The following is a 20,651-nucleotide window of genomic DNA, read 5'->3' on the forward strand; positions in this document are numbered from 1 at the left end:
GGACTATATGCGATTATATATATACAAAAAATTTCCCCTGCTGAGTTGAGTCTTTGGTTGAGTCATGAAACGGAAGGGGAAGGCAGAGGAGGAGTAAGAGGGTGGGGGATTTCAGCTGCAATTTGCTTTTTGTAAAAAAGCTGGTCCGAAGGGGCATCCCTGTCAACCCCCACCAGCTCCATATATGGTCTGGTGGGTTGCTATTTTTATGAGTGATTTCTTCATTTTATCAAAGTAGCATCGAGGGCTTGGAGTTCGCATTAATGTGGTCAGTTGTGGAGAGAGACTAGTACACGTTATTTTAAAGTACGTCAGAGCAATCATCACAGGGATTTCAAAGGAGTTGGGGGAAAGGGTAGGGAATAGTAGGTAGTTAACCCAACCAGCGTGGGTATGCTGAGTTCAAGGCTTGGAGTTGAGAGTTGTTTGAGGAGGGCAAAATAGATGACGCTGTTTGGGGTTGAATTTGCAATCGGAGCCTAGGGTTTTATGTTGAACTTCTTAGGAAGAGTCCACAGAGGCGCTGTACATTCCTTATAGGATTGACTAAGCTTCTGGGGAGCCGGTAGTATGTGAACAGCTACAGGTTCAAGGATGCTGGGACGCTACAAAATTCTGCTGGTTCATTCAGTTGCGCAAACCCTGGGTACCAGACGAGGCTGACCTTCCGATGCTCAAAACAAGAGGTGGGCGAGAGAAGCTAGTAGTGCTGGTCATAGGAGAGATTAAAAAGAATAATCATAAAGCAATAATGTTGTCCTTTGTTGTGTGCTTTAGGCGCCAAGAAGGGGAGGGGCGGTGGAGGGCGCATATGCAAATAGTCCCGCGGTGGCAGCCTCTCGGATGATTCATAGGTGTTGGGGAGGCTGTTGCGGGACTCTCCGCGGGGAGGGCAAGCTGGGGAGCGCGTGGGAGGGGGGACCTCGGTTGAGGAACTGTTTGTACTTTTCCGGGAAGAATGAGATTAGAAGTCGTGCCTCGCAGTGTTAAAATTTGATGGCCCCTTTTAGGTGATGGAAAATCCTTGTCTGGGGGTTGGATGGGGGACAACGTATAACTTACACCCCCAGCCCCCGCAACACACAACCCGGCTCTGAGGCATGAGAGCCAGCTTAGGTTTTTAATGCACAAGGAGAGCGAGAGAGAGAATGAATCCCAGAAACAAAGAAGAGAAGCAGAGTTGTAAAGGGAACATTTATACCGAATAGAACTGTAAGAATTCAATAAGCAATACCTTTAATTGAAATAAGTGGATGTTATTGTCTCTTTAAAGACTTCTTGACCAAAGGGTATTTTGAAATATTAATGTTTTCAGTAATAATTAACAAATAGTGTTTGGGTTTTTATTAAAGCTGGATTCTGAAAACAGGACGTGTTGCTGAAATGTGTTTACTTCATTAAACATTTAAGATTCTTATACAGTTAAGAAGAAGAGAATCTGCCTGGTCCTCAGATACTTGACAATGAAACTCCTAGTTACAACTGTCACCTTCATTCTAGAGCAAGCTGGAATGGGCTGGGAGAAGTGAAGGCAAATGCACTGATGTCACAGCAAAACACTTTATGATCACAATTTTTTTCCTCTAAATGTGACTTTTTTTTAGCCCATAAAAGTTGAGGGGTTGGGGAGCCTGCAGTGGGAAGAAACGGAATATGTGTATGGCCCTCAGTCTGAAAGTCATTCAGGCAGAAAGTTTTGTGCAGGAATGGAGGAGGTAGGGGATTTTCCAGATTAAAAAATAGTAAAACTGAAAAAGTACCTACGTCAGTGATGAAGGCGCATCCTGTGGGCGACAGCTCTGTGGCAGTCACAGGGGAGGACTGGCTTGGTATTCTGAATTTTCAACTGCTGATGCCCCACATTGATATCTTTAAAAATTACACAGTATAGAAGAGAGTCAGACTGATTCAAAGCATCACAGAAAATACCTCAAGCTCTACAGGATTATGCTGAGTGAAGGCAGCATTTCTCATTCTCTTGTGCTTCTGTTAAAAATGATGCTATTTGAAATGTTCTTCATTTTGTTCTGAGAAAAGAATAAATTTGGAAAACATAGACATTGGGTAAATATAAGTCTATTCAGGAAAACCAGACATCTCTAAATGCATTTTAATATGATAATGAGATTTCCCCACCTAGGGTTTTCTCCTTGCTTGATTTAAAAAAAAAATCCACAGTCATCCTTGCCAGTAGGGAACCAGCATATTTATGTTATTCAGGATCCATAAAGGCCTAAGCCATACAGAGAAGGAAAGTGATAGGAAATTTGCTCTGAAATGATTCAGCTGCCTGTGAGTTATTTCTACAAAGATCCAACATGTAGAGTAACGAATGCTTAGGAACTCATTTGATGAGTAATGAGAAAATTACCTGCTCTGCTGGATGGATATTTACACTATGCTAATTTAGTCTCTGAAAGCTTTTTCTGGTACACCATGCGCCAAAGTGTTCTGGTTTGCAGTAACTCCAGATGTAAGGTATTTAGTTTATATCTCCCAGGTAAGGTACAAGATACAAACTTCCCTGGTGGCTCAGATGGTTAAATGTCTGCCTGCAATGTGGGAGACCTGGTTTGATTGCTGGGTCGGGAAGATCCCCTGGAGAAGGAAATGGCAACCCACTCCAGTACTCTTGCTTGGAAAATTCCATGGACAGAGGAGCCTGGTGGGCTACAGTCCATGGAGTCGAAAAGAGTCAGACACGACTGAGCGACTTCATTCTCACTGTCTCTCACAAAGAATAATTATAAAAAAGTTTTTATAACATGTTATAAGTCAGTTTGCAAGTAGTTTAGAACTAGCCCAGCTCAGAACCCTCTTCTCCAAGATCATACCCATGAACAATATTTCAAAATATCGTGAGTGCACAAGAATATACAATTTGACAGATCAACCGTTTTAATTCCTTGGTTTCCTTTCCATGTGGCTTACTTGCCGCTTTCTTCATACATTTTTCCAGCTCTGACCCCAACCCCCGCCCCATTTATAGACAGTGACTTAATAGTAGCTGGGGAAAACGTAATATTCTAAATCTAAACTCATTGTTCCCTGAAACCTCTGAGGCAGAGAGGTAGACGGAGGACTAAAAGATACTGGTTTCTGTTTCTGGGTTGCTGTGTTGGAAAAAAAAAGACTGCACCTCAAATTTTCAAATAACACCTCATTCCTTACTAAGAACAACATTGTAGGATGGAAAGAGAAGTACTTACCAGACAAATGCTGAGTGCTTCCAAACTCCTAGTCCTTAAGGCATCAAAATTATAAGGTCTCTTTTGTACATGAATGCATCCTAGGACTCTCTCCTATACTGAGATATGAAGGTGGTCAAGCAGGGAGGAAGAACCCTGTGACAGGGACAAAAGGAAGGAGAAGATAGTAGCTGAAATTAGCAAACTTTCAAAGGGTTATTTGAAAGTGATCACAATATTCCTTTAGTAAGTCTTTCAAGAGTTTTATTAGGTCTGTAACCTCTCTGTACCTTGGTCCTCTCATAGGTAAAATGGGGACAAAAATTATAACCAACTCAAAAGGAAATTGTGAAGTAATGATAAAGTAAATCTCTCAATTTGATGAGACTTTAAACTTTTCCTTTAAGTAGTGACATAACTCTGCTTTAATATGAAAGGTTGATTTTTTTCATTAGCTGCTAATGAAATATGTATCTATTAACAACTCTGGTTTCTTCACCTGAATTGGTTCATTCATTTACTCAACATTTATCTGCTATATGCTTGACACTGGAATATATTGGGATTTTAGTAAAACAGAGTGGGGAATTGAGGAGTAGAGAGATTAAGTAACCTAACCATAGCTAATAAATGAGACAGTGGGAATTTGTGCTTTAGTATAGACTGGAATCACTGTGCTTTAGTACAGACTCTGCCAGCCCCATTGAACTTACTCCATCTGTATCTCTTCAGAGAAACAGAACCAATAGATAATGAATATATATAGAGAGAGACATACATTCTCTCTCCCCCATACTACCCTCCCCCTTCTTGTTCTCTAGTATGTGTGTGTATATGTATGTGTATATGTATGTGTGTGTGTATATATACATATATATATATAGGCAAAGACATTTACTATAAGGATTTGGCTCACATGATGATAGAGGTTGATGAGTCTCAAGACCTGCAGGGTGAGTCAAGAAGCTGGAGATCAAAGACACCAAGCCAATGATGGTGTAGGTCTAGACCAAAAGCCAGCAGGCTCAAGATTCATGGAAAACCATTGTTTCAGTTTGAATCTGAAGACAAGGAAAAGCCAGTGTCCCAGTTTAAAAGAAGCCAGGCAAGAGGAATTCTGTTACTTGGGGGAGAATCAGCCTTTTTGTTCTACTCAGGGCTTTAGCTGATTGGATGAGGCCCACCACGTTAGGGAGGGCAATCTGCTTCATCAGTCTATTGATTTAAATGTTAATTTCATCCAAAGACACTCTCAGAGAAATGTTTGACCAGATATCTGGGTACCCTGTGGCTCAGTCAAGTTGACAGACAAAATTAGCCCCCATACCCCCCCCTTTTCAGGTAACATCAACATATTATGACTTGTGTATTACTAATTTCTTTAGCAGCTTTATGGTTCCATCTGCTAATGGGCTTTCCAGGTGGCACTAGTGGTAAAGAACCCATGTGCCAATGCAGGAGACCTAAGAGACACCAGTTCTATCCATAGGTTTTGGAAGATTCCCTGGAGGAGGGCATGGCAACCCACTCTAGTATTCTTGTCTGGAGAATCCCACGGACATAGGAGCCTAGAGGACTACAGTCCATAGTGTCACAAAGAGTTGGACATGACTGAAGCGACTTAGCATGCAAGCATGCTGCTAATGGGATGAGTCTATGGATCACTGACCATAAGTTTGGTTGGGCTGAATTTCAAGACAATATCTAGGCTGGCAAGATGATTACTTTCGATAAGCAGAAGAAATACAGTCCAAATAAAAGAATGCCAAGTTCAATCAAGGAGGGAATTCAGAGATCAATACCTAATAAGGAGCATAAATAAAAATTAGGTCAGAAGAAACACTCAAAATATATTTGAGAGAGTCAGCCAGAAGTCAGAACAGAATATCAATATCAATGTCAGCTACTGTTTTTGAGGGGATGATGTGAGATCTTCAATAAGAATTGATTCCAAGAGCCAGGGACTCTGGCAGTGAAAATCAGGTGGGGATGGATTGGTTTGAATAATTCAGGATATGGCTGGGATGGAGCAAGGCTATCTGGGGTCATTCTGTTAGTGTTGGCCATGAACAGCAGTGCAGTTCTGCTAGCTAACAGGTACCAGGCTGGGCAAGGCACTCTAATATCTCAGCAGATAGCATCAGTGACCTCTTGCTCATATCCAGTGGACTGCCCTTCTTTTTAACCTCTGACTTCACTTGACGGTTTGTGCAACTCATTCCATTTCTTAAAGTGCTCTACCATGCACTCTCTCCTGTCTCTACCTTCTCTGTTGACTGCTCATTCTCCACAGCGTTTGGTTTGAAGTAGTAAAATTGTGGTGCCCTGCACGTTAAGCTGGACATTTCCCTGAGCCCTGGACAAGCCCTCTAGGAGCTCCATATCCCCATGGAACATGTCCTGACTCTCCATCATGAAAACTTTAATACTCTAAGCCAAAGAGAAGAATATTGAACTGTTCACATTTGTACAAATTGTAAAGCACTGTCACACATGTGATCTCTTTTTATTTCCACAATTCTCTAAAGTATGGGCTTCCCTGATTGCTCAGGTGATAAAGGATCCACCTGCAATGCAGGACACTGTTTTGATTCCTGGGTTGGGAAGATCCCCTGGAAGAGGAGATGGCAACCAATTCCAGTATTCTTGCCTGGAGAATTCCATGGCCAGAGGAACCTGGTGAGCTACCGTTCATGGGGTCACAAAGAGTCAGACACAACTAACACTTTCACTTTATATTCCAAGTCCCACCTTCTCTCATGATCTTCAGAAACATATTCCTAGCTTCTTACTGAATACTCTTTCATCTGAAGAATCAAAGGCATTTCAAACTGAAGATATTTATGCATCAATTGATTTCTCCCACCCTCTTCCTCTTAAATCCTTTTTATAAAACTCTTTTCTTTAAAGAGGATAAAGGAGGTATTTATCTGGTCTAGCATTACATCTGATGCATATTCCTATTCAGTTCAGTTCAGTCGCTCAGTAGTGTCTGATTCTGTGACCCCATGTAGCACGAAGGCCTCGCTGTCCATCACCAACTCCCGGAGTTCACTCAAACTCACGTCCATCGAGTCGGTGATGCCATCCAGCCTTCTCATCCTCTGTTGTCCCCCTCTCCTCCTGCCCCCAATCCCTCCCAGCATCAGAGTCTTTTCCAATGAGTCAACTCTTCGCATGAGGTGGCCAAAGTACTGGAGTTTCACCTTTAGCATCATTCCTTCCAAAGAACACCCAGGACTGATCTCCTTTAGAATGGACTGGGTGGATCTCCTTGCAGTCCAAGGGACTCTCAAGAGTCTTCTCCAACACCACAGTTCAAAAGCATCATTCTTTGGTGCTCAGCTTTCTTCACAGTCCAACTTTCACATCCATACATGACCACTGGAAAAACCATAGCCTTGATTAGACGGAACTTTGTTGGCAAAGTAATGTCTCTGCTTTTCAATATGCTATTTAGGGTGGTCATAACTTTCCTTCCAAGGAGCAAGCATCTTTTAATTTCATGGCTGCACTCACCATCTGCAGTGATTTTGGAGCCCCCCAAAAATAAAGTCTGACACTGTTTCCACTGTTTCCCCATCTATTTGCCATGAAGTGATGGGACCAGATGCCATGATCTTAGTTTTCTGAATGTTGAGTTTAAGCCAACTTTTTCACTCTCCACTTTCACTTTCATCAAGAGGCTTTTTAATTCCTCTTCACTTTTTGCCATAAGGCTGGTGTCATCTGCATATCTGAGGTTATTGATATTTCTTCCGGCATTCTTGATTCCAGCTTGTGCTTCTTCCAGCCCAGCATTTCTTATGATGTACTCTGCATATAAGTTAAATAAGCAGGGTGACAATATACATCCTTGATGTACTCCTTTTCCTATTTGGAACCAGTCTGTTGTTCCATGTCCAGTTCTAACTGTTGCTTCCTGACCTGCATATAGGTTTCTCAAGAGGCAGATCAGGTGGTCTGGTATTCCCATCTCTTTCAGAATTTTCCACAGTTGATTGTGATCCACACAGTCAAAGGCTTTGGCATAGTCAATAAAGCAGAAATAGATGTTTTTCTGGAACTCTCTTGCTTTTTCTATGATCCAGCGGATGTTGGCAATTTGATCTCTGGTTCCTCTGCCTTTTCTAAAACCAGCTTGAACATCTGGAAGTTCATGGTTCATGTATTACTGAAGCCTGGCTTGGAGAATTTTGAGCATTACTTTACTAGTGTGTGAGATGAGTGCAATTGTGTGGTAGTTTGAGCATTCTTTGGCATTGCCTTTCTTTGGGATTGGAATGAAAACTGACCTTTTCCAGTCCTGTGGCCACTGCTGAGTTTTCCACATTTGCTGGCATATTGAGTGCAGCACTTCCACAGCATCATCTTTCAGGATTTGAAATAGCTCAACTGGAATTCCATCACCTCCACTAGCTTTGTTCATAGTGATGCTTTCTGAGGCCCACTTGACTTCACATTCCAGGATGTCTGGCTCTAGGTGAGTGATCACACCATCGTGATTATCTGTGTCGTGAAGCTCTTTTTTGTACAGTTCTTCCGTGTATTCTTGCCCCCTCTTCTTAATATCTTCTGCTTCTGTCAGGCCCATACCATTTCTGTCCTTTATCGAGCCCATCTTTGCATGAAATATTCCTTTGGTATCTCTAATTTTCTTGAAGAGATCTCTAGTCTTTCCCATTCTGTTGTTTTCCTCTATTTCTTTGCATTGATCGCTGAAGAAGGCTTTCTTATCTCTTCTTGCTATTCTTTGGAACTCTGCATTCAATGCTTATATCTTTCCTTTTCTCCTTTGATTTTCACTTCTCTTCTTTTCACAGCTATTTGTAAGGCCTCCCCAGACAGCCGTTTTGCTTTTTTGCATTTCTTTCCTATGGGAATGGTCTTGATCCTTGTCTCCTGTACAATGTCACGAACCTCCATCCATAGTTCATCAGGCACTCTATCCGATCTAGTCCCTTAAATCTATTTCTCACTTCCACTGTATAATCATAAGGGATTTGATTTAGGTCATACCTGAATGGTCTAGTGGTTTTCCCTACTTTCTTCAATTTAAGTCTGAATTTGGCAATAAGGAGTTCATGATCTGAGCCACAGTCAGTTCCCAGTCTTGTTTTTGCTGGCTGTATAGAGCTTCTCCACCTTTGGCTGCAAAGAATATAATCAATCTGATTTCGGTGTTGACCATCTGGTGATGTCCATGTATAGAGTCTTCTCTTGTGTTGTTGGAAGAGGGTGTTTGCTATGACCAGTGTGTTCTCTTGGCAAAACTCTATTAGTGATTTACAATTATTGAGTACTTAGCTATTAGGCATTATGATGTGTGCTTTACATGTATGATAGCTTAAGGTGAACAGTGTTGGATTTGTGATCTCTGAAGAAGATTTAGCTTCGGGAACAGGGACCAGGCTTGATCACTGAAGAGCTTTTGTGTAGCAGAGCTTTATTAAGGTATGAAAGGGGACAGAGAATGCTTCTTACACAGACATCAGAAGGGGGATGGAGAGTGCCCCCCTCACTAGTCTAAACAAGGGAGTTCTATATTTTTTAAATTAGTTATTAAATAAATCAAAAGAATGTCTCAAGGTTGTCAAGATCTGAGGAGACCCACTGTCATAATTTACATTTTAAGATAACAGGATTAGCCAGAATGTTTTCAGAAAGGAGAAACTGTCCTCAAGCAGGATGTTGTTATATAATCCTTAGTACAGAGTTTAAACTGAGTTGTTTGTTGTGTAATCATCAGTTCCAGGCTTAAAGAAAGAAATGTTTTATGTTAGTAAGACTAAGGAATGTAGAGAGAGAGAGAGAGAAAATAAAAAAGAAGATGTTTGTCCTTTCCTCCTCCTTGAGAATTCCAGAGCCTTTTCTCCTTCTTGAGGGCTCTGGACCCCTTTCTCCTCCTTGGGGACCCTGGACTTCTTATCAATCTCCCTAAGAATTGACTCTCTCATTCTCCTGTTTTCTTTTAGGAGTATTATGTTGCCAAGAGAAAGGGGCATCATTTTCATTCCATAAGTACTTCCTGGTGTTGAGAGGCATTGTCCCTAAATTTGTTGAGGCAGCATATTCTCCTAACCCTCATATTGAGGGCCTCTGATCCAGGAGCCCCAAGTAATAGTTGGAGGAGATTGTGGCACTTCTAGGATCCTGGACAACCATTTGTAACTTAAAAGCCTTCAGACAGTTAGAAACAAACCCCATGTACAGTTACAGATGTAAGGCAAAACAGTCATTAAACCAAGTTAAAATATAATCAAAATTAAAAATCACATTATTTCCATAGTTACATCACTCCATCTTAGGATTGTTAGATGTCATCAGATCAAGAAGAGGCGTCACATATGATTGTTGTTGGTGAAGGTATTCTCAGAGTTGAAGAAAGTCCTTTTCTTGAAACGGAGAAACCCACCATGGGAAGCCTTCAGTTGATGAGGAGGTTGATAAGCTGAAAGCTCAGTCACATAATTAATTCTAAGACTTCAGGATCTATGACAATATCTGTGCACAAAAACAGTCTGCCATTGAGACAGTCCCTTCTTCTTAGGGGGAGTTCGAGCCCTCATTAAAGCTATGGGTCAAACTTTAAACCAACTGTCTTGTGTTTCCTGAGTTAGCTTATACAGATGCCTTTTAATAATGTCATCAGCCTTTTCAACTTTTTCTGAAGATTGGGGTCCCCAGGAACAGTGTGATATTCTATTCCTCGAGCTTTTGACACTCCTTGAGTTACAGCAGCTTTAAAGATGGAGTATTGTTGTTCTGAACTTTAGAGTTTAAGATCCCACTTACATCATGAGAAGTCAGTACAGTAATATTTTGCCCACTCATTAACCTCAGGCTTTAGTGGATACTGCTTTTGATGTGAAAATAGGTGAGGGTTATTGAGCTTAATGATGACCGGAACAGCATTTTATGCTCAACCGATAGTTTTTCCATCAGCCCACACTCTAGGATTTACATTTTGTTCAATTAATGGGAAAGAAAGAGCAGGCTCCATATTCATGAAAACAGAGGCCTAGACCTTGTTCAGTATATCTCTCCCCAGAAGGGGTGAGGGAAACTCCAGCACAAATAGAAACTCATGAGAAAATAGCACAGAGTCCCAGTTGCAGCTTAAAGGATGACTGAAATAATAACCCTTGGCTCATACAGAGAATCCCATTACAGTAGTGGATCAGGAGGAAAGCAGGCCAGGGGCTTCAGTGAGCACAGAGAAAGTTGCCCCAGTGTCCAAAAGGAAATTGACTGGATTGGCCCCCCACCGTTACTAACACCTGGGGTTCCTCAGATTTTATTAGAACAGGGGCTTGTGTGGGGACCCCTGAGCACCTTCAGTCCTGATTGTCCTGAGAGTCCAAGCCCTGGGACCTAGGCCTCAGATGGCCGTCTCTTCTCCAGTGTGGTCCTTTACAGACTGGACATGGGGCTGGGAGTGGCTTCGATGCCTGAGGGCAATCTCGCTTGAGGTGCCCCTCCTTTCCACGAAATAACAGGCCTGTCCCTTTTCACCTGGGTCCCTCTGGGTATTTTGCTCTTCAGGCTGATTCTTAGCAGTTTTCTCAATCATCACTAGAGCCTGGGCCTTTTCTTTGGTTTGTCCTCCTCATATTCTCTACTGTAATATATTGTCCGAGCCTGCTGTAACAGTTTTTCTAAAGACTGATTTGGTCCGAACACCTGTTTTGGTAACTTACAGCAGATATCTGGCGCTGACTGAGTGAGAAATTTGAAATCAATGTCAGTAAACTTGTGGAGAGCCTCCTATAGTCTATCTAAGAATTTGCCAGCAGTTTCCTTCTCTCCCTGTTCTATGTCAGCCAAGTTAGGATAGTGTAAAGTCTTAGTGTGTGTTTGCTTAAGTCCTTTAAGAATACATCCAGCAAAGCCGTTCTGTTATTGGAACCGCTTGGCTCCCAGTAGGAAGGAGGTCTATTTCCGCTTGTTTCACATTCAAACCATTCATCTCCAAAAGTAGTAGCTTCCCCCAAAACTCAAGTTTTTGAGTCAGGAATCAGTGTCTGTCCCAAGACATGTGTTACATCTCTCCAAGTAGCGTCATAAAGTAAACTTAGTCCTATAAAACCTTCCATGTACCTTTTGGATCCTCTAAATAGTCTCAACCACAATTGGGACTTTGAATTTCTACCTAGACTGAGGCAACCCCTCCTGGAAGGGTGCCCTGATTCTCATCCTGTTCAGTTGGGAATCCCAGTTACAGGGGCAAAGTAAGAGGGCAGGAGGGAGCTGAAAGTTTCACACCCAAATCTGCACCCTTAGGACACAAGTCTGGCATGTCTCACAGAGAGATAGAGCAACACATATGGCACTTTTACCCATTCCCCTTGTTTTCTACAGAATTGATCTAATTGTGAAACAGTAGTATTATTGAGACCCTTCAGCAGCAGGTTAGTGTTCCCCATCTTCCAAAAGATACTTGGCAATTCAGCATCACAGAAGAAGATCAGGAGTGTCTTTTTTAAACTCTGGGGGTTAAACTTATCCCAGTTTTTAAAATGCTTTTTAAAAGAGTAGTTATAGAACTGTTAGCTCCCATCTATAAGAGGGAAAAAAGCAGCACCCACAGCTGTGGCTTCTTTCCACCAGAGGCATCCCTCCCTGCTCTAGATGGGGGTATAGAAAGACTCTCCACTGAAGGTTTCCTTCCCTGGTTGGACTTGGTCTGTCCCTTACTGATGCAGGTGCCTTACTCATCCCTGTTGGTTCTGCCACTGAGGCCGGGTGGAGATGCACCAGGGTTATACCTGATGGCGTCCCAGATTGATGTCCATTTCCTCACCATTAAGAACTTTGTCTGATTTTCGCCCCCTTTCCTCTGGTGCCACCCAGGATGGAGCAGAGTAGCTTTGTGGAATGCTTCCCAAGCTAGGACTCTTACGGGAAGCATCCATGTTCCACGTGCCTATGCACATTCCTGAGTACAGTCCTGACTGCAGTAGAAGCAGTGAGTCAGTGCCACATTAGTATATGTGACAGTGAAAGGGCCGGCCAGCGAGGAAAAAGAGATTTTTGTCCTCAAGCTACTAAGACCAATCATTTCAGTTCATTTCCACGGATTCCACAGAAAGAATATTTAGGGAGTTGAGATAGAAGTCATCAGAGAGCCTCCTCTGGTCTGCTAAGAGCTAGCACTACCAAAGGAAGAAACACTTTTCACTTCCAATCTGACCAAGTCCTGCACTTCTGGATCTGTGTCCTCCACATAGATAGGAGGCACAGCCATGATAAAGACTCACTTTCAGGTTGTTGGCCCCTGAGGCAGGCACCCGTGAGAGTGACCTCTAGCCTGTGAGACATTCCTGGAGCTAGAGCTCTGTCTAGTTCCCACGCATGCTGCTGGAGTTAGAGCTCCACCACGCCCCAAATGTACTCCTAGTGACTTTCTAGCAAAGTTTGCCTATCTAGCAAGGCTAAGCACTTCCATCCATGGGGTCTAAGTAGAAGTACACAATAACAGAATGGATCACAAGTCTATGATTCGACAGATTATGTTAGTAGTTCTAATTCCCCACGCAATTACAAAGTGGTCAAAGAGACCAGGAAAAGGTGACTGAGAAAGGAAAGTTCGTTCTACATGCTTTGCCTATCTCTGGCTGCTCCCCTCGCAGGGATGTTGGTTGTCTCTTGGCATTGGCAGGTCGATATAAACCTCCAACAAGGTTCCCCTTTCTGGGGCTACCTTCAGTCATTACAAAGCACTGCGAAACTGCAGAGCAGGGCTCATCACTTGCTTCACACAGGGCGTGTCATTCATTCACACAAGAAGCAGAAAACGTGTATACTGGGAAAGCAGAGAGGGTAGAGTCCTTAGTGTTCTTATCTTCTCCTGAAGATGCTGGACAGCTCCCAAGATGGTAGCTTATGGTGAACAGTGTCGGATTCATGATCTCCGAAGAAGATGATTTAGCTTTGGGAACAGGGACCAGACTTGATCACTCAAGAGCTTTTGTATAGCACAGTTTTTTTTAAAGTGACAGAGAAAACTTCTGACATAGACATCAGAAGGGAGATGGAGAATGCCCTCCTCACCAGTCTAAGCAAGGGAGTTCTATACATTTTTAATTAGTTATTGCAATAAATCGAAAGAATGTCTCAAGGTTGTAAAGATCTTAGGAGACCCACTGTCATAATTTACATTTTAAGCTAACAGGATTAGCCAGAATGTTTTCAGAAAGGAGAAAGTGTCCTCAAGCAGGATACACTGTTGTGATACAATCCAATCCTTAGTAAAGTGTTTAAACTGAGTTGTTTGTTGTGTAATCATCAGTTTAGGTCTTAAAGAAAAAAACGTTTTATGTGACTAAGACTAAGGAATGTAGAGAGACAAAGACGGAAAAAAAAAAAAGTTTGTTCTTTCCTCCTTCTTGAGAATTCCAGACCCCTATCTCTGCTTTGAGAGTCCCAGACCCTTTCTCCTCCTCAGGGACCCCAGACTTCTTATCAACCTGCCTAGGAACTGACTCTCTCATGTATAAGTGCATTAAATCCTCACAGCAACCCCATGGGAATACAGTTATTGGCCCATTTCAGATGTAGAAACTGAACTGAGGCAAATAAGTGACATGGCTAGAAACTGGCTTAGCTGAGACTTGCCCTGTTGACAATACAGGCATGCTTCTCACCCCTGCATTATAACTCTGCTTCATAAAGATCTTGTGCTAGAGTGCTTCTTAAGCTTTGGTAGTCAGTGGCCTTGGGGAGGAGCTTGAAATTCTATCACGCCCCCAAGTAGTGTCATTGCTGCTGATCCATGGATGACATTTCGAATAGTAAGACTCTGATTAGTTTGGCCAAGTGGTAGTCCAACTTGTACTTGAACACCTGTGGTTGTACAGGACTCACTACCATTTCAGAAAGGCAAGCCTTTTCATACACAGATGGCTCTAATCACTGTGAGACTTCCCCTTTTGCATTTTCTTCCTCAGAGTGGCCAAAATCTGGCTTTCTTGAGGCAACACAGTAGAGACTCACAAACCAAACGGCCTGTGCTTATACCCTGGCTCTACTCTCAACTGTGTGACTTTAGACAAGTTATTCAGCTGTTTTTTCTCAGCTTCCCCCTTTTAAAAATTAAAGTATAATTGACCCACACTACTATGTTAGTTCTAACCACATAATATAGTGATTCAGTATTTCTATACATTAAGCAATGATCATCATGACAAGTCTAATAACCATCTATCACCAAAGTTACTACAATATTATTGACTGTATTCCTCATGTTATACATTTATTTTGTATTATAATCCCCATGACTCATTTATTTTGAAACTGGAACTTTGTACCTCTTAATCTCCTTCACCCACTTCCTTCTGACAACCACCTGTTTGTTGTCTGTATCTATAAATTTGTTTCTGTTTTATTATGTTTGTTCATTTCTTTTGTTTTTAGATTCCTCATATAAGTGAAATCATACAGTATTTGTCTTTCTATAATTTATTTCACATGGCAAAATGCCCTCCAGGTCTAGCCATGTTGGTGCAAATGATAAGATTTTATTTTTAAATGGCTGAGTAATAGTCTATTGTTTATATGTACAAAATATTAATATATGTGTATATTATACCTTCTTCATTCATTTATCCATCAATGGACATACTTTGGTTGCTTCCATATCTTGGTTTTTGTAAATAATGCTACTATGAACATAGGGATGCATATATCTTTTCAAATTATTGCTTTTATTTTATTCAGGAAAATATCCAAGAGTGGAATTGATGGGTTGTATGGTAGTTTTATTTTTATTTTTTTGAGGAAATGCCATACTGTTTTCCATAGTTGCTTTACCAATTTGCATTTTCATCAACAGAAAAGTAGGGTTCCCTTTTTTCCCACATCTTTGCCAATATTGCTATTTATTGTCTTTTTGATAATAACTATTCTATGTTTGAGAGGTGTGAGAGGATATCTCTGTGGTTTTGATCTGCTTTTCCCTGATGGTTAGTGATGTTGAACATTTTTTCATGTGCCTGTTGGTCATCTCTATGTCTTCTTTAGAAACATGTTTATTCAAGTCCTCTGCCCATTTTTAGTTGCATTGTTTGTTTTTTGATGTTGAGTTGTATTACTTTTTAAAAATATATTTTGGATATTTACCCCTTATCAGATATGTCATATTATACAAATATCTTCTCCCTTTCAGTAGACTCCCGTTTTGTTTTGTTGATGGTTTCCTTTGCTATGCAAAAATAGTTTAGTTTAATGTAGTTCCATTTGTTTATTTTTGCTTTTGTTGCCCTTGCATAAGGAGACATACCTCCAAAAATATTGCTGAGACAAAAGAGCGTACTTACGTGCTTAATTAACAATATCACAAGATGTCTTGTTCACTAAAGTAATACTCAGATGCATCTTGGTATTCTCCTTCTCTGGCTTTTCTTCATCTTCTCAACTCTCCGGGCTCAGGTCAAGACCTTTCCTCCTCTCTATACACTCATTTCTTGGTGATTTTATCCAATTCTTCACAAGTGGCGCTAGTGGTAAAGCACCTCCCTGCCAATGCAGGACTCTTAAGAGACACAGGTTTGACCCCCAAGTCGGGAAGATCCCTTGCAGAAGGAAATGGCAACCCACTCCAGTATTCTTGTCTGAAGAATCCCATGGACAGAGGAGACTGGCGGTCTACAGTCCATAGGATCGCACAGAATCAGACACGCCTGAAGCAGCTTAGCACATAGCACACAGCACACAGAACCTCAAGTAGCATTTATCTATTAATGCTCTCATATTTACATGTTTAGTCCTATTTATCTCTGAACCCCAGTTGTACTCCACACATGCACTTAAATAAAAAAATAAATATGGATTTATAACCTAGCATGAAGAATTTGTGATTTTTAACTCCAAAATGATTCCTCTCACTTTGTTCCCTGTGTTATAAATGGCAACTACATTCGCCTACTTTCTCAGAAAGAAGATGAAAAATCTTATTTCACTCATCTCTTTCACATGTACATCTAACCCATAAGCAAATGTTCTATTGTCGATACATTTTTAAAATTCAATGACTTCTCAACTTTCCATAGATCCTATCTTAGTTTAAGCCACCATTATTTCTCAGTGAATTATTAAAAGTAAATTCCTAACTTGTCTCCTAGGCCCTATTTCTCCACATAGCTGCCACAATGACACCTTTCAAGACAAGTCTTTCTCAAAAATGTTTGATGGTTCCTATCACAAGATCAGGTTCCTGGCTAGCTCTCTAAGTTTCTTTCCCAGCGTTCTCTCTCCACTTATCTTCACTGCAATCATATTGGCCTTATTGTTGTTCACTGTACAATCAAACTCACTCCCATCTCAGGACCTTTGCCTTTACTATTAACTTTACCCAAAATACTACCCAAAATACTTGTTCCCACTCATGTCTCATTTTGTCAACTGCTACTTTTTCAAGGGAACCTTCTCTGACAATCCAAACTAGCTAAGCTTGGCTAATCTCCAATTCACTATCATTCTTTATTTTTTCACTCTGAATTATTTTTCTTTATAACACTTTTCTGCTCTTGACTTTATCTATTGGTTTATTTATCTACATCTTATTTTGAAGAGGCAACAGTTGTCAATGACATTAGCTTTTCCTTTGGGTACATTTTTTTGTTTCTAAATAATATGCAGACATCATTAACTCTTTTTTTTAAAATTTTGGCTGCAGTGGGTATTCATTGGACACACAGGCTTTATCTAGTTGCATTACGTAGGCTTACTTGCAACTCCACCCCCAATGTGGGATCTTAGTTCCCCAACCAATGTTCAAATACACATCCCTTGAGCTGGAAGGTGGATTCTTAACTGCTAAGGGAAGGCTCTAACACTGTTAATTCTTGATTTACAAAATAGAATATCATTTGACTTCCTGTTATGATCAATGATAGTCAAGCTCTCTTAGATTTTCCTCTCCCTGTTCTTTCAATATCATGAGTTTTTAAAATATAATCACTTAGGCATTAATATGACTAGGTAAGTATTGTTCACTGACAAGTTAGCACCACACAATGAATATGCTGTTTCTTTTTAATAATTTTCCATTTTCCTTGGGGAAAATTTTAAGAGCTTCTGTAGAGGAGAAAAGGATGGTTGCTTACAAAGAAATATGAATCACATCAACATCAGGCTTCTTCTCATCAGTGAATCCAGAAGGTAGGGTCAATGGGATAAGTCTTCAAATGTTGGAAGAAAGATAAAATTTAGTCTGTAAGTCTATACCAAGCCAAAGTGTTCATAAACAATAAAGGGCAAAACAAAGACCTTTCCAGATATACACAAAATCAGGAAGTTTACTTGTGTTCTGTCTGTGAAAAACAATTTCACAGAATTGTACCCTAATAAAATATATTTGCAAAGGAATCCACAAAATGCAGGTAGACTAAAGATTTAAGAAATATTAGAACTAATGTTGGATTTCTTTCTTAGTATCAAAGCAAGGAAGCAAGTATAGAAATAAATCAGTGCAAATTATATCACCTAACAAACAGCATAATTTAAAAGACGGTTGATCATGGTTTTAGTCTGACAATGGCATTGTTGTTATTGTTCAGTCATTAAGTCATGTCCAACTCTTTGTGACCCCATGGACTGCAGCACACCAGGCTCCCCTGTTCTTCACTCTCTTTAAGAGTTTGCTCAAACTCATGTCCATTGATTCCGTGATGCCATCCAACCATCTCATTCTCCGCTGCCCTCTTCTCCTCATGCCTTCTATCTTTCCCAGCATCAGGGTCTTTTCCAGTGAGTCAACTCTGCACCAGGTGGCCAAAGAAAGTATTGGAGCTTCAGCTTCAGCATCTAGTCCTTCCAATGAATATTCAGGGTTTATTTCCTTTAGGATTGGCTAGTTTGATCTACTTACTGTCCAAGGACTCTCAAGAGTCTTCTTTGGCATTACAGTTCAAAAGCATCAGTTCTTTGATGGTCAGCCTTCTTTATGGTCCAAATCTCACATCCATACATGATTACTGGAAAAACCATAGCTTTGACTAGATGGACCTTTGTTGAAAAAATAATGTCTCTGTTTTTGAATACACTGTCTAGGTTTGTCATAGCTGTTCTTCCATGGAGCAAGTGTCTTTCAATTTCATGGTGACAGTCATTGTCCATAGTAATTTTGCAGCCCAAGAAAATAACATCTGCCACTGTTTCTATTTTTTCCACGTCTATTTGCCATGAAGTGATAGGACTGGATGTCATGATTTTAGTTTTTTGAATGTTGAGTTTTGAGCAAGCTTTTTCACTCTCCTTTTCACCCTCATCAAGAGGCTCTTCAGTTCCTCTTCACTTTTTGCTATTAATGTGATATCAGGCGATGGCACCCCACTCCAGTACTCTTGCTGGAAAATCCCATGGATGGAGGAGCCTGGTGGGCTGCAGTCCATGGGGTCGCTAAGAGTCGGACATGACTGAGCGATCTCACTTTCACTTTTCACTTTCATGCATTGGAGGAGGAAATGGCAACCCACTCCAGAATTCTTGCCTGGAGAATCCCAGGGACGGGGGAGCCTGGTGGGCCCCCGTCTATGGGGTCACATAGAGTCGGACATGACTGAAGTGACTTAGCAGCAGCAGCAGCAGTAGCATCTGCATATCTGAGGTTGTTGATATTTCTCCTGGCAATCTTGATTCCAGCTTGTGAGTTTTCCAGCCCAGCATTTCACATGATGTACTCCACATATGCATTAAATAAGCAGGAAGACAATATACAGCCTTGCTGGGCTCCTTTCCCCAATTTGGAACCAGTCAGTTAGTTGTTCCATGTCTGGTTCTACTCTTGCTCCTTGACCTGCATACAAGTTTCTCAGGAGACAGATAAGTTGGTCTAGTATTTCCATCTCTTTAAGAATTTTCCACAGCTTTCTTCTAAGAACAGTAAAAAATAAAAATACCCTATTTAAAAATATGAGGAAAAGCAAAACTACAACTTAGATTTTTTGGTTCAAATATGAAACAATTTTGAGAAATTTTTGATGGAGCTTAAGGAAATATTTTCCATTTATTCTTTCCCTTTATTTTCTTGTTATTATGGTGAAGATTTAGTGCCATAGGAATGTTTAAAAACATACTATTTTACCTGATGCTGTAATGGATAATAATTATATAATCATAATGCTTAAGTGCTATTTATTAATTTTCAAAGTTTATAATCAAGTTTTATATCAAGCACAAAAGATATAATTGTTTACCTAACAGAATCTAAATATTATAAAAAAGTGATGGTAGAACTTTCAGAATGTGACTGTTAAAGGAGGTGCTTTAACAGGAAGAGACAAGGTGGAGAGATTTTATTTAATGTACAAGATCCAATTTATCCAATTTTATTTGGTAAAGGGTTAAGAGAATAAAGCTGATAGAAGAAAAAAATAAAGTTTAGGGGCAAAGGCGAGATGACAGTGAGGGAAGGCAGGGGGTTCATGTCTCCCCACACTGAGGATGCTCAGGAGGTGCTGGTAAGACCTACAGTGGACAGGCTGATGGGAGGAGCCCAGGAGTGACCAGTTACCAGGTAGGGGGGAGTAGGAGAAGGTCTAGGTTGGGAGATTGGTGACTGAGGGGCTGCTGAAGGAAGGGGAGCATAAAAATTGACACAGCCACTATGGAGATTCCTTAAAAAGTAGAAATAAAACTGCCACATGACCCAGCAATTCCACTACTGGGCATATACTCTGAGAAAACCATAATTAAAAAAGACACATGTGCCCCAGTGTTCATAGCAGCACTATTTATAATAACTAGGACATAGAAGCAACCTAGATGTCCATCAGCAGATGAATGGATAAAGAAGTTGTGGTCCATATGGTTACAATGGAATGTTACTAGCCATAAAAAGGAATTCATTTGAGTCAGTTCTAGTGAAGTGGATGACCCTGGACCCTGTTATACAGAGTGAAGTAAGGCAGAAAGGGAAAACCAGATTTCATATATTAGGACATATCTATGGAATCTAGAAAAATGGTACTGATGAACCTAATTGCAGGTCAGGAGTAGAGACACAGACACAGAACGGACCCTGGACACAGGGTGAAGGAGAGGCCGGAACAAACTGAGAGAGGAGCCTGACATATATGCACCATCCTGTCTAGAATGGTCAGTGGGCAGCTGCTGTCAGGTTCAGGGAGCTCAGCCTAGTGCTCTGACAACTTAGAGGGGTGGGGTGGGGTGAGGCACTGGGGGAGCTTCAGGAGGGAGGGAACACACATGTACATGACCCACACTGTTATACGGCAGAAGCCAACACAATGTTGTAAAGGAATTACCCTCCAATTAAAATTTCTCAAAAAGAAAGAAAAGGTAATCATATTATATGGTGACATATTGAGTTATATATAAATTAATCAGCAGAAATCCAAAAATTAACAGAAGTAACAAAGTTTAGGTGTTGGAATAAGAGAGAAAGGGCCAATTAGATCATGTTCTAACCTTTAATAAGAAAGAATTAATAAATATTATTTA

General features: G+C 40.8%; 1 long non-coding RNA gene across 1 annotated transcript in view; it reads left to right on the forward strand.

Annotated features, from left to right (window-relative positions):
- Nucleotides 1-20,651, forward strand: part of LOC113903727 — a 148,515-nt gene that overhangs the window by 1,062 nt on the left and 126,802 nt on the right. The gene's annotated exons all lie outside the window — the stretch shown is intronic.

Source organism: Bos indicus x Bos taurus, chromosome 13 (genome assembly GCF_003369695.1).
Source record: "Bos indicus x Bos taurus breed Angus x Brahman F1 hybrid chromosome 13, Bos_hybrid_MaternalHap_v2.0, whole genome shotgun sequence".
NCBI classification, from domain to species: domain Eukaryota; kingdom Metazoa; phylum Chordata; class Mammalia; order Artiodactyla; family Bovidae; genus Bos; species Bos indicus x Bos taurus.